The following is a 13,839-nucleotide window of genomic DNA, read 5'->3' as shown; positions in this document are numbered from 1 at the left end:
ACACATGTTCCTGTTCTTTTCAAGCTCTCAGTCCCTGAGTCTATACAGGACACATTTCTCTCCTACCCTGAGGTACAGTTGTCTTAATTCTTCTACTCACAAATTGACTTTCAGTCTTTCTCCTTCCTCTAGACTACAATTGCTCATCATTCATGGTTTTGTTAAAGACTTACAGGCATGTTTTTTGTGTGATCTTTGGTCAGTGGTTGAATGCAGAAAATTGCAACTCCAAACTAAGAATGGCTTAATTGCAACAAGATCATGTATTAAAAAAAAGGGAGTGTGCACAAGTTGTATCCTTTACTCTAAGTGTAAGATGGGCTTCTCCTCAGACACCCCAACTTTGGGGCTCCCTGTTGGCAGTGAGATTTGCCTCTGGGCAGTTTTGCAACCCACCAGTCCCTCTCTCAGATTTAGGTTTTTCTCCTCATGAGTTGAGTTTCCCATCTGTCACAGCTACCTACCTGGGAATGCCAGCCACCCAGCTGATTTTTGGTGTAGAAGGGATTAAAATTTCAGTGGGAATTTGTGCCAGCCATGTCCTTGTGACTGGAGGTAGTGCTGCAGACTTACCCAGACCTGAAATCATGTGTAACAGTCATGCCAGTTTGTTTGCAAAGACTTACTCTAGCTTATAAAATAAAATAAGCTTCTCACTATTCATTGCAATTCAGAGTTAAACAGCTTGGAAAAGTTGCTCCTGGTTTCTGTACACACATTATCTTGGGCTGCTCTAGATGTCCTTATGTGTTGCTGCAGAAGTGTGTTGAGGCAGCAGGCAGGTGTGCTTGTGCAGACCTGCTGTAATGGAGAAGATCCTGCACGAGCACCCAGGAGCAATGAATGCAAGGAAATAAATAATATTTACTTTCAAACTTCAAAGTGAGCAGAGGTTTATTACCTATAGAACACTAAGGGAGCAAAAGCGAAGGAAATGTTGAAAGGCTCTGTGAACTACTTGGTACATTTTAAATGTCTTCTTTATATATTTCAATTAAGTTCATTACTATATTCGGAATGAATGACTTGTTGGCTGGGGAAAGCAGTTGTTTTCAGTAAAAAGCATCAAAAGAAAATGTGATGGGGTGAATTTCAGGGATCAATCATCCAGGTGACATTTTAAATGTGGGAACAGTGCATATAAATCACAGGAAGTAGAAATGTCTTTTTTCTAATCAAGATGGTGACCCTATTTCCTATGCCATGACTGTAATTTGAGTCAACAAGCAAAATATGCTGGGCTTCCTTCTGAAACCTGTTGAGATGGGAGCAGGATTTTCTGTTGCCTTTAGAGGATGGGGATGAGCTGCAGAATCTCTGCTCCTGCTGCTAGTGGGCCATTGAACCTGGGGACACTCTTAGGGTGACAGAACAGGGATTGAGCATGATTTTGTGTCTCTGGGGATCTCTCTCACAAGGACATGCACTGAGCCTGTGAAGAAGAGATACAAACCATCAGATCTTTCTGGACTACAGCTGCAGGTGCCCAGAGGCATTCCTCATGCCCATCCTGGATTAAACCTGCTGGGCATAGCTGCTGGCATGGCCAGAAGGCACCTGGAGCACACGACACCTGTATTGGGGTGCAGATACAGCCTTGGCACGTGGACCTCAGCCATGGCTCCCCCAGGGTGCTCCCCTCCATGTGGTGCTCCTTCCCAGGGGCTCTGTGCCCTTGGCGTGGCCTTGGGCTGTTCTGGGCACCCACAGGCTGCCTTCAGCCTTTTGTAACCTGCCTGCACTGGGCTGCACAGTCCTGCCTGTGTGAGCACAGCAACCCAGAGCAGCTTTGGGACTGCTCAGCAAAGACAACCCCAAGCAGACCCCGGCCCCAGCTGGGTGCCCTCAGGGCAGCGGCTCAGGATTCCAACTGCACGTGGTGCTGAAGCACACCTGGTACTAGAAGTACCTGGGTTTTGTGAGTGTTTTACTTATTTTCTCTCCATTGCCTTTCAATTAGAATATGATACCCTGCGTGCAGCCAAAACACATTTCCTGCTAGCTTGCTCTGCGTCATAAATTTGAGAAGAACAAAGTAAGAGAATGTGATGCCCAGCAGTGGTCAAAATTCAGTCTTTGGGCTCCCCATGGAAACTATGTCAGAAGATTCAGGCTGACTGCTCCAGATGAAAGAATGACCCTTGGTTTCAGCAGAAATTTGCATTTTGAGAACCTGGATTAAGTTTCCAGCCTGGCCAGGTACTTCTTGGCCTTTCAGGGCCATTTACATATGCTCTGATGAACTTCTGGTAGTGTGGGTCTCAGCTCCCTCATGGCAACTTCTTTCTGCAAAAACACCTTGTCATTCACATTTCTATCCTCTTAGGGATGTTACAGAGGTTAACACAAAGGATTCCAAAACAGTCGAGCCCCAAAAGTGGACAGTTGGGCTGTAATTGTGAATTTTGCCCAACCAAACCATTGACAACCCCTGGCAGTTCCTGCTCTGAGCTGTGTCTGCTGCCAGGCTGCACTCCCCAAAGAGCCGGGGAAGGGTACTCTGCCTGGCCCTTGCCCTTGGAGCAGTGCATGCTTTGAAGTTTGCATTTTATTTATGGTTTTGATTTGTTTTAGTTTTTTAAGGTGGGGAATCAAGTGATTTATTTCATTTCCATCCCTCAGAAAGACACAGTAACTTTCGAGGGTTTCTTTGCTAGACTTTACAAGGAAGAGGTACTCCTTCAAAGATCTGTGACCTCTGATTTTACACAGCTCTTTTTTCAAGCTGAACTTGATTAATGGTTTCTGTAATTGTAGAGGTTTGTAATTCCTAATCTGTTGTCTTCTTTTTCTTTTTTTTCTTTTCCCATCTTGAACAAAAAAGACTTAATTGAATTTATATTCTAAAATTTTCAACCAAGTGAGGGGAAAGGTCTTGACTTCATTCAGACCCCTGAGTCTTCAGAGACAAAATTTCACAGTCCTTTAGATTTCCTGAAACACTTAGCTACTTATGTCATGTTGTATAAATGCCTTAAGGACTGCTCCCAATACTACAGCCAAAGGTTAATGGCAGACCAGTCTCCTGCTGATTTTACTTTTCTAACCAGGATGGCTGAGAAGGTTGTGAAAAATAATAATAAATGATAATAATAATAATAATAATAATAATAATAATAATAATAATAATAATAATAATAATAATAATAATAATAATAATCACCATCATCTCTTATACAGCTAAGGCCAAACAGTAATGATAGCACAGATTGCATTTAACATAGGCTGCTAATACCAAACTGAAAGAGAAAGGCAAATACCTGGTGATCTACATTTTTCTGTTCCAAAATATTTTGGGGTTTTTTTTTTTTTTTGTTTTTTTTTTTCCAACCAATGCGATGGTTTTGAGAATGTGGATAATGTGGAAGACAGGGAATTAAAAGTATGTGCATGTAATTCACATTTTATTAATACTGATTTAAATTAAGTTGTCACTTGCTATGTGCATCCATTGAAAAATGAGTTCATTGAAATGTTGTGATCCAAAGTGCAGATGGGGTGGGAGAGCTGACATTTAAAACCAGTCTCCAAAGCTGTTACTTGTGCCACTGGTACCAGTGTTTACATCAGTGTGCCTTGCTGTCACTGCACGTGATGTGAACCATGTGCTGGCCCAGGGAAAGGAGGTGTGTAGGTGACACTGAGGGTGAAGAAGCAGTGATCCTTTTCCTGTCTGTGGAGAGCCTTAGCCTTGGTTTACCCCCGGCTGAAGAGTTGATAAGCGCGCAACAGCGCACAGGAGAGAAAGGACATTTTTTTAAACTATGTGTTCTGGAGGACTTGGAGTGTAAATTGGAAATTTGGGCTGGGTGTTCAGGCAATCAGTTGGACATAACCCAGCACTGCAGCTCTCATGGCTGTATCGTAACCACCTAGGCAGGCGCTGCTGTCTGGAAATCAGTCCCTGCTTAGAGGAACAAAAGAATTCTTGTACGTGCATATTCACAGTAGGAAGGCATCAAGTAACTAGATGGACTTCTGATGGTATGTGGACAGCTGTGATACTAATTAGAAGCTTTCTAGTCTGGATGCATAACAGATCCCAAATATAGTTCAGATTGTAATAAGTGTAAAAATGACCGGAGTTAAATGAGCAAAGTCTGCAATTTGTATGGTCGCCTTCTGATGACTAGCTCCTGTCTAATGACATGGGAGAATATGTAAATTGATCAGCAGGTGAAAATGCCCTTGACTCTGCAAATTATATGTAGGATTACCTTCCTCATGCCAATTGAAAGCACTAACGGATTTAATATGTCTCACCCACAGCTGAAGTGAGCTGTTCAAATAGCAAAATTAGACTGTAACAGATATCGCCCATTATTTGCCCCTCAGTAATTGTTTTCTCTTCTAAAATACAAACAACATTGAAGAATGATGCTAAACCTAATTACAATAATTGTAATTTGAAAAATACAGGTAGGCTGTCCAGTGTGGTTACAAATGCACTTAGTAGCTGACGGGTAGTTTAAATATTTTCATGTGGAGTCTGGGGGCTTGCTGGGGAGGACATGATGTGAATTTAAAATGATTATCCAGACGTCACTGGACAAGTGAATAACGAGCTGACTGGCCTAGTAAATCATGTGAACCTGTCAAATGTGGGAACACGTTGGGGAGGAGATGATGTCAAGTAACAGTAACTTAGCAACCTGGCATTTAGCTGTCCAGAGAATGAGTAAGAGTAGCCACTTTTAAATAGCTGAGTAAATAAATGAATCCCTATACGTCTTAGGTGTGCTATAAAAATAGCCCAGCACCGTATGTTTTGTGTCAAGCTGCTTCTTTCTCCTGGATAAGGTGATTTATTATTTCTATTGAAATGAAAAAATGGATTGAAAAGTTAACCCAAGTGTAAATGTGGATCTGTGGCCTTTGTCCCTGCTCTGACGTGCAGCCTTTGAAAGCATGCAAGGAATGGGTAATAGCCTGCTTTGAGAGGTTTTTTTTCCTTCAGATTTTGCTTATGTACACAAAGATTTGAAAGGATAAAAACAATTAATTTCTTAGCAATTTCTAAGCCATTGCATTTTCAAGCTTTTTATCAGCATTTTCTCAATGGAGGCAGAACCAATTTTTGGTCTCACATCAATATAAATCAAGGGGTAATTCCACTGACCTCTGATCTCATTTGAGTTCATTGAATTCTTCTTCCTCCCACACTGGTATAAATTGGCAGCAGCTCCACTTGCGCTGCTGCTGTTATAAAATAAAAAGGAGTTACCTCTTCATTACTTTAGGTACACATAAAAGCAGAGACCTGTTCTTTGCTCTGATGACTCTCCAGATGTGGTCTCACTCCAGAAAATGGAACAGCTCCTTCCTGGTTTGGTAGGTGATCAGCTCAGTTTTGGTCTCAGTATCACCACAAACATTATCACCACAATTGTTGCATTCAGCAGCAATTCCAGGAAGGTCGAAGGAATCCTTTTCCCAGAATTTTGTGCACTGTCCGGTATGCACACAGGAAGGGTGACATCAATAGTTGGGAGTCAGTTGAGGACAGCCTGGTGTAAGCTTGGAGTGCAAAAGACTCCTTGGGAGCTGGAAAAGGCAGTCTTAGGTCTTCCCAGCCCAGAGCACACCCTTGGCCTCTGTGTGCTGCACCTGACCGTGGCAGAAAAGAATTATCCAAATTTTTGGCCATTCACCTTTACAGTGACAACATTATGGTGGCGCCTATGAGAAAAGCATTTCAGGAGCCCTATCCCAAAGCTGCCTGCATTAACTCGAGTGTGCATCATGTCTAAAGCTCAGAGCGAACTTCAGGCTGGCAGAGTGGGAAGCTGTGAGTCAATGCCAAGTGTTTGGTGAGGGAGTTTTGTGGGTCCCCATTGCATGGCTGGGATGGTACAGGTTACATGTGAGGAGAGTGATGCACTTGTGGTGTAGATCTATGGCATAAATCTGCTTTGTGCTGCCAGCTGAAGGCAAGGCAGAGTGCGTGCTGTGCTGCTGGGGAGGTGACAGGGAGGAAAGGTTGACTGTCTGATCTGACAAATGTGTGTGGGTGTGCAGAGTTTCCTGTATTCGAAAGCTGGTGTTCTGCACCTGCCTGTTACAGGGATAAATGCCTCTTCAAGATGTAATGCAGCAAAAGATTAGACCTTTGTCAGGACAGACAAGCAAGGTCTGATTCCAGCTTGCAGGCACATTTATCAAATAAAGGTTTTATTTTCATAGCAGTATTAAATAAATTATTTAGCAAAGAACTTTGAAATGTAAAATCTGATCATTATGTGGGTCTATTGCAGCCTGTCTACACTGTAACAATAAAAAAAGATTACAAAAGGTATTCAGGAAAAGAGAGGGAGATTGCTATGCACCTGTTTCAAGCTCACTATTCAATTCTATTTTCTTATCTTCTTTACCATAATATTTTAAAACATATTTTTGTACTGACAAATTGAAATATTGCTGATTTCAGTAGTGTGATATAATTCTGCCATCACTGCCAGATTTACCATTGCTACTAAAATTACTGTAAAGTGAGCTGATATCACAAGAGTTTGGACATGTATTGCTGCCCCTGAAGAAAAACAAAGTACTCCCATGATAAATGATAAGTGAATGACTGCCAGTGAAGGAGTGAAGTTTGTTTTCCAAGCTCCTCAGCATCTCTTTTCACCAAAACGCCCATTTTTAGTTTCTCTCCCTCATTGAAAGTCAGCTCAGAAACAATCCACTATGTATTGCAATGTTACGTGCTCAGCATCCTCACTCTGATTAAGTACTCTGTTATGATAAAAATAATTACTTTTTATGAGACCATACAAAGTAATTGTTTTAAAGCCAGTTCAAACAAGAAAGTAATTGAAGCAAAGTTATTCTCTTAGAGGAGAAGATAGTAAGTTTTGCAAATCTTGGAGAAGATCAGATGCGCTCTCTACAGAACTTAAAAACATTGGTTATTTTATATAGTACTTTTTCAAATACCACAAAGTTTTGCAGTTCCAGAAATAAGTGAAAGAGGTCAAAAATTTGGGAAAACAATTCGGTGGAGTCTTGTACTTGAGTGGAGAATGTCATAAAACTAAGATTCCCACTCCCAACTTGGAGACCCATGGGACCTGAATTCCCATCCTTTTTTATCCTTGTAACTAAAGAGTAATTCCCTTATCTTGGAGTGAAAGTGTGAAAGAAAACAGACCCAAGGAATCTGGCATGTCAGATCAACTCTGACCTTTTGTTTGCTCCCATGAACAGAAAAAGGTCCCAAGTGCTGAACTGGATGGAAAATTTTAAACACTACTGTAGTGTTACAATGTCTGGCTCTAGCTGTACCAGGTACCCTCTCCTGAGGACTTTGTGGGCTGCATGAGTTTATGTTGTATAAAAACAAGATTAAGAACTCCAGAGCCTGTTGTGTGTCTGTCCTGGAGTGGTGCTGCTGATTCCAAAACGACAGTCTGCAATGTGGCCAAGGAGAAAAGCCATCTGAAGCTCTCATACTCCACTTACACAGCTTACTGACAGAGCATTAAGCAAAAAAAATCTAGGCCTATTTTGAGATACATGTAATAGAATATTTCTCTGGTCTCAGATTAATCATTTTTGTTATTTCATCTTGTCCCGTCAGAGTGAAACATGGTAAATATGGGCACTGAATGTTTAAACTCCTAGCAATGTTACCTTTCATTTAAATAGATTGAGAAGGTGTAGTCTACATTATAAATTGCTTTCGGCACAGAAAATGAAGACATTGAAAACATATTAAAATTGTGTTAAGCTTTCTGAAATGAATGCATGCTTTAGAAACAATTCTGGTTTGAAATGTCTGTAACATCTTCTGTGGCTCTTTCTCTCACAAATGGGAAGAGCTCCATTTTTGCAGCCCTGAGGGCAAGTGTTGCATGATTTAAATCCTGGTAAAAAGCTTCTCTGTAAGTCAGCACTGCTGAGGAGGCTCGTGGGGTCCATGAAGGATAACTTAGTCTTATCTCAATTAGTCAAGAGAAGCAGACTAGGAAAGGGCTAGGACACTTGCAGTGTCCAAGGGAAGACTGGACTGGGAGATATAGCTGAACAAACCTTCAGAAACAGTTTCAAGAGATTACATTTTTAACATTCCCCTCGGAAGTTTCTGGCCATGACAATCAAAAATTAGTTGATGGTTACAAGAAACATAGGAAAACACTAGAGAAATTAAAGTGATGGATCAAAAACACACCAGGTACTTGAGACATGCTCAGTTTCCCCCTTTATGCTTTATCTACACCTGCATGTTGCAACTTTTGATGGTTTACTGCTTTGAGCTCCTTGAAGAAACGTACAGAGTACAGGATAAAGTTGTCACCTGGAGCAAATCCGAAGTTTTAACTTGGAATGCTGTTGTTGGGCTCGGAGATGGGTGCAGGTGTTCTGTTACAGCAGTTACCAGGAATGCTTGTTGCCACTTTCATAATGCACTGAAGCCACTCCTGACCGCTCCTTAGGGCAAGAATACAGACACCAACTGATGTAAGGACCAAAACTTGTTTTATTTCCTCCTGAGAGCCCCCTTGGACAAGCAGGTAGACTTTTCCTTGGGAAGAGTCCTGTGGTGACACATAGTCAGACTTGCCAGCCCCCATGAGGTCTGTGGAAGGAGCCTGACGTGGTCAGGCAGTCTTGTGAGCATCATCTGTCCTGAGTTCAAGTTGTTCCACATTCTGCAGTGAGAATGGTTCTGGAAGCTGCCTTTTGGGGAGGAGAATCTGTGTCTTTGCTGTGTGCTATTGGTCTGTCATGCTCCATAGTCAGCAGAGCTCTTTCTGAAGGCATCTTCCTTCTTACCTGTGGAGATTGTTCCAGCTGGCAGTCTTCAGAATACACCACTTCAAATCTGCCAGTGAAAGACTGGTGTGGTTCATCTTCTCGTGTCTTTGAACACCCTCTCAATAAATGCTTGAATACATAGACTTGGATAAAGCATCCTACCTTTGATCTTCCTGAATAACCTTGAGGTGCCCCTTTGCTCCACTATGTCTCCTTCTGTGAAATGGTGAAATAGAACCTCACCCACACTGCCATTGTAGAAAGTTAAATTAGTTGTTAGCAAAATGCATTGATGTCCTCAGCTGGAATTATTGGTGTGATAATTGGGCAAAAGCAAGGCTCTATCAGATATTTAAAATTATGCTACATACTGTGGCTTATCTGAATTTCTAACATTTCTTTAAAGAAAGCGTGTCATTGAATTTAATGTTCTGAGAAACCTTATGAACTTCCAATCTATTTTAGCTGTACATTTCAAATTATGCTTATAATTGTGTTTTTATTGAATATGAAAGTTCCTTTCAATTTCTTATTATGCTATATGGGTTTTAATATATATTTGAGAAGAATGCACACTGTGGATAGGTGGCACTTTTGAGTGTTTTTAAATTGTCACATTTGTTTAATTAGACAGTAAATCCTGCCACATTGATTTGTCAGCGGTGTAACAATTTCTTTGGATAGCTGGAAAATCTGACCAGAATGATTTTTGTAATTTTTTCCCTTTTTTTTTTCTTTAATGAATTTCTCACATTTCTTTTTTATTTAAAAGCAGTCATACAGACACCCAAACTTGCAGAAGTCTCCTGAAGAAAATGTCAGGTTCTAGCATTAGAATGAAGATTATTTGATTACTTCAGGGCCTTGAGGTTTTTGTTGACCATTGTTCAGAGGCAGGACAGAAAAGCTGTCTCCAAACAAGAATCTGAAGGTCTGACCCAAGTGCCCAGATTTGTTTTTTCAACATTCTGCATAACCTGTGTATTCTACCTGCTGAAAATGTTACTGCATGAGCTTCCAGAGCTCCTGGGGCAGGGCGCTGGTGTGCCTGTCATTAGAAACCTGTTAGCAGCACTCTACAGCTCTTGTTTAAATGTTTTCTCTGTTCCAAAATTTCTGTTCAATGTGCAAGCAAATATTGTTGGGGAGATGGAAATAACTACTAGTACTTTGCAGGGTGAAACAGGAGCAACATGAACCCACAAGGGCACAGGAGACTGGCATGGATGGTTAACAGGAAAAAAAATGGGCAGAGTTGTATTCACTCTGTTTGCTGTGAGTTGATTGAGGGCTTTAAAGTGTGGACCAAATTTCACCTCTGGAGCTAAGCTAGAAAATGGCAGGTACTGATCTTTTGTGAGGGATGCTGTGAGATCTTCTGACGGCATTTATTGCACAAGCATTGAGTGTTAAAAGCCCCTTTGGGCTTTGTAGTCCATTAATTTCTTTGCCATGAGTATATCCTAGTAAAGAAAATGTTGTGTACACCAAGGTACAGTAACCTTTAAAAATACTCTTCTGAGCCTTAGGATAAAAACACTTCATGTTTGGTTTGTAGGCGCATTCCCAGTAGTGATTTTTTTTTATTTTTTAATCAAGCCAATTAATCCCTTCCCACTTGTTCTAGTGTTTTATAATTTCTAACTTCTTGAGTCCCTAATCTTTTCAACAAGGGGTCTGAACTGCCAGTTATCTGAAAAAGTAATGTACCAATCAAATGAAAACTGGTGCTCAGAATTTTTTTGAAGAGCAGCCCCTTGTCATTCCTGAGTTCAGACAAAAACAAAGAACATAGTTTCAACAGTGAGGCATTCCGTGGAGGCTTCTTTCCATTAAAATAGTTATCACTCCTTTTTTTCCTTGGCAATTGAGTCATTGTTTCTTTTAAAAGAGATTGTCATGATCTCCTCATTACCATTTTTCTTAATATGATAAGTGTAAACGACAAGAAAGCGATCATGTTTGAAAGGATACAGGAGCCCTAAGGAATGTTGCACTAACTGCTTGTGTTCTTTGAAAAGGCTTAGACTGGGAATTTGACTAAATGTATCATTCTGTCTACTTTGCAGCAGCATTGTCGTTTTCTCGCATCTTTCACTTACAACACAAGTTACCCTTCAAAAGGAATGCCATGTTATTGCATCCAGCCTTTGTGTGTCTCCAGCAAAGTGAGATCAACAACTCCTTTTGGTAGTTGCTTGCACATAATAATTACATTGCACTTCATACTTAAAAAAAAAAAAAAAAAAAAAAAAAAAAACAAAAAAAACCAAAAAAAAACCCCCACCGTCCTTTTACATGTTTACTCCAGTTCATCTTTGCCTGGTAACTGGTAGTTGTCAGTGTTTGACACCAGCTGGAGCTGTGACTTGTTCACACTGCATGGAGCTAACTAGGCAGCCATGGGGCTGCTGGGTGGTCTTTTCTTGGGCTTGCTCCAAGTTTGTTCCAAATTGCTCACACAATCCCTGATAAACTATTACTAATGAACAGTTTGCTATTCCTTTTGGGCCATCTAGAAGCAAAAAAGACAATACATGTCATCGTCTAGTATGTAGAGATACGATGTTTAAATGCCAGAGCCCTGAATTTACAGCATTTCAGTGCTGTGGCTTTTGTGTCCTATTCATTGATTTTCCTGTGGGAAAAGAAGTAGTGTAGTGCTTTGAGACAGGAAGGTTACGGACTTTGCCCTTTTTCAGCCCTGTTTTTAGGAGTTAGTTTGTTTCAATGTAGTTTGCTGTCAGAAGTTTTTAAAAATGCAGACACAGGAGGCTCTATCAATCTGGTGCACAGTCAGAACACACTGATTTCAGACGCTGGGACTGCTCTGTGCAGGACCAGGCATCCTCAGCTGTCATATGTCTTAGTGGCAGTCCCAAGTATTTAACATTTCCAGCCTCCAACTAGCTGTGTAAGAAAAAACATGCTGGGAAATGAGGAATCAAATGTATGCAACAGTGGGAATATGTCTACCAGAAATACTCTGAAGCCTCCATACCTTAAAGGAGATCAAAAAAGACCTCGGCATGTTTTGGCTTCACTTTTCTTTACTGTTTAAGCTGGCTTATTTGGATAAGGCTGACATGCCAAAAAAGTATATGCTGTATCAAAACATCTTCTATAGCATACATCCATTTTTTCTACACCTGTTAGCTTTGCAGGAGTGGATCAAAGGGGAGTGCTGGCATGATTTACAGGACACACAGATGCAGGAACAGACCTGCTTCAAGGCACAAGTGAGGAAAAGGAAATTCAGACTGAAATGTTTGTTCTTTTCTAAAGGCTAAAATCACTATAATAAATGCCAGGTTGCATGAGAGGGTTTCAGGTGGCTGGTTAGGTCTTTCTGTAACAGAATAGAATTAAAGGGTTGAGCATGAGAGGCTCTACCTCTGTGTTAGAGATGAGGACCCATAGTGTATTGTTTGGCAAACATGCTAAGCTTTTTAACTTTACAAAAGAAACCAAGGTGACAAAATTAGAGGAACCAATCATCAGGCTTTGTATATCTAGGGCTTGCTGAATACTGATCAAGCTGTGCCTGTGTTATCCATACATTTTGGACACATCCATTGGATTTTTCAACCCATAATCTCTATTCCAAATTTTCAGAAAACATTCAGAAGTTTTACCACTGCTCTAGGCATTATATGAGACAAAAAAATGAGACAGTTTGTGCCCTGCAGAGCATTCATAGTCTCTGAAGTAGGCACTGGGAAGATAACCATGCTTCACAGGGGAAAGTGAATTCTTCATGCATGAAGGGAGAAGCAAGTTCTCAACTGAGACACATGGCAGGGAGAGCGTCACATAGACGAGGAAAAGGAATGGTGAAAAAAGACAGCTTTGTAAGGGCAGGTTTCAGCTTTTCTAGGTGTTCACTGTGTCTTTGCTTCAGTCTCAGACTGCTGGTTTAACGGCATTACAGTGGAGGTGATGAGAGTGTGTAAGAACAACATCAAAAACAAATGCCACCCGGGCACACCCACGCAGGAAAGCCCTGCTGCAATACTGCCTGTGTGGAGCAGAGTAAGAGATTTGGCAGAGTTGGTTTGAAAGGCAAAGAAACAGCTTTTGTAAGGATTTCAGTGTGTATTGTACAGCAGTGTGTGGTAGCTTCATTTCTTTGTATTTGATGAGTAACAACTCAGAGTCCAGTTTTAATGAAAGCAAATCATGGCTTAAACAAAAGAATTGGGCTTTAACTTTAAATCAGTTGCCTAACATGGTTTCTTAATTTCCCCTATATGCTGTTTCAGGTAATTAACCCTTCTGTTTTAAAGCTAAAGACAGTATTTTCTGGCACAAGTTAATGCTTTCAAATTCCTCATGATTTTTGGACTCAGTTTCATCATATTGTCAGGATGTAAGTTATAAGCTGGTTACATGGATCTAAAAACTACTGCACAATATACAACTTACACAGTTTCTGTGCTAAGCTTACAGAACAAGAGGTTTTGTGGTTTAGCAATCTAATTTTGCCTGATACTGGATTTAGAGATTTTATTTTTACACTATGCTGCCATAAGTTGCTTCAGAAATTTAATGCATTTCATAATAAGTCTTGTCCTGTAACTATATAACACCCTGTTGTACTTGTATGAAAAAAACCATGAATTGATTACATCTGGCAATGTAAAGGAGATGATGTAATGTATTGTATAAATGCACACAGTGGAGTGCCTCAGGGTAGGAGTAGTCTTGTTTTGTAACTATAATTTATAGTTCTGCTCTCCTCTTGGTGTGAACCCTAAGTTTCAGAGAAGAAAACAGGCAATTCAAGACATGCTTTCTTGCTTGTGAAGCTGAGGATGGATGGAACAAATTACCAGATTCCCTTAAACAAGTGCCAGCAGTGAATAGTTTCAAAACACAGTTGCTTATTTGCTTGGAGAATGGGTTTTTGCCAATGTTTTTTAAATTGCAGAGATGAAATTATATGTTGGTATCAGTAACTTTTGAAAGAATTAGCTTTTTATGACTTATTGTGCCTTTGTTTATACTATCCCCTTGCAGTGCCAGGATGTTATGTTGTATTTAACAGTTCAATGCATACTTCCTACCTGGTGGGGCCCTTGT

General features: G+C 40.6%; 1 protein-coding gene across 6 annotated transcripts in view; it reads left to right on the top strand.

Moving 5' to 3' along the window:
* The window catches only part of AFF2 (ALF transcription elongation factor 2), a 332,557-nt gene that overhangs the window by 178,164 nt on the left and 140,554 nt on the right, over positions 1-13,839 (top strand). The window lies entirely within an intron of this gene.

The sequence above is a fragment of the Taeniopygia guttata genome, chromosome 4A (genome assembly GCF_048771995.1).
Source record: "Taeniopygia guttata chromosome 4A, bTaeGut7.mat, whole genome shotgun sequence".
NCBI lineage: Eukaryota > Metazoa > Chordata > Aves > Passeriformes > Estrildidae > Taeniopygia > Taeniopygia guttata.
Note: the sequence above shows the minus strand (reverse complement) of the source record. Positions and strands in the feature narration are given on the sequence as shown.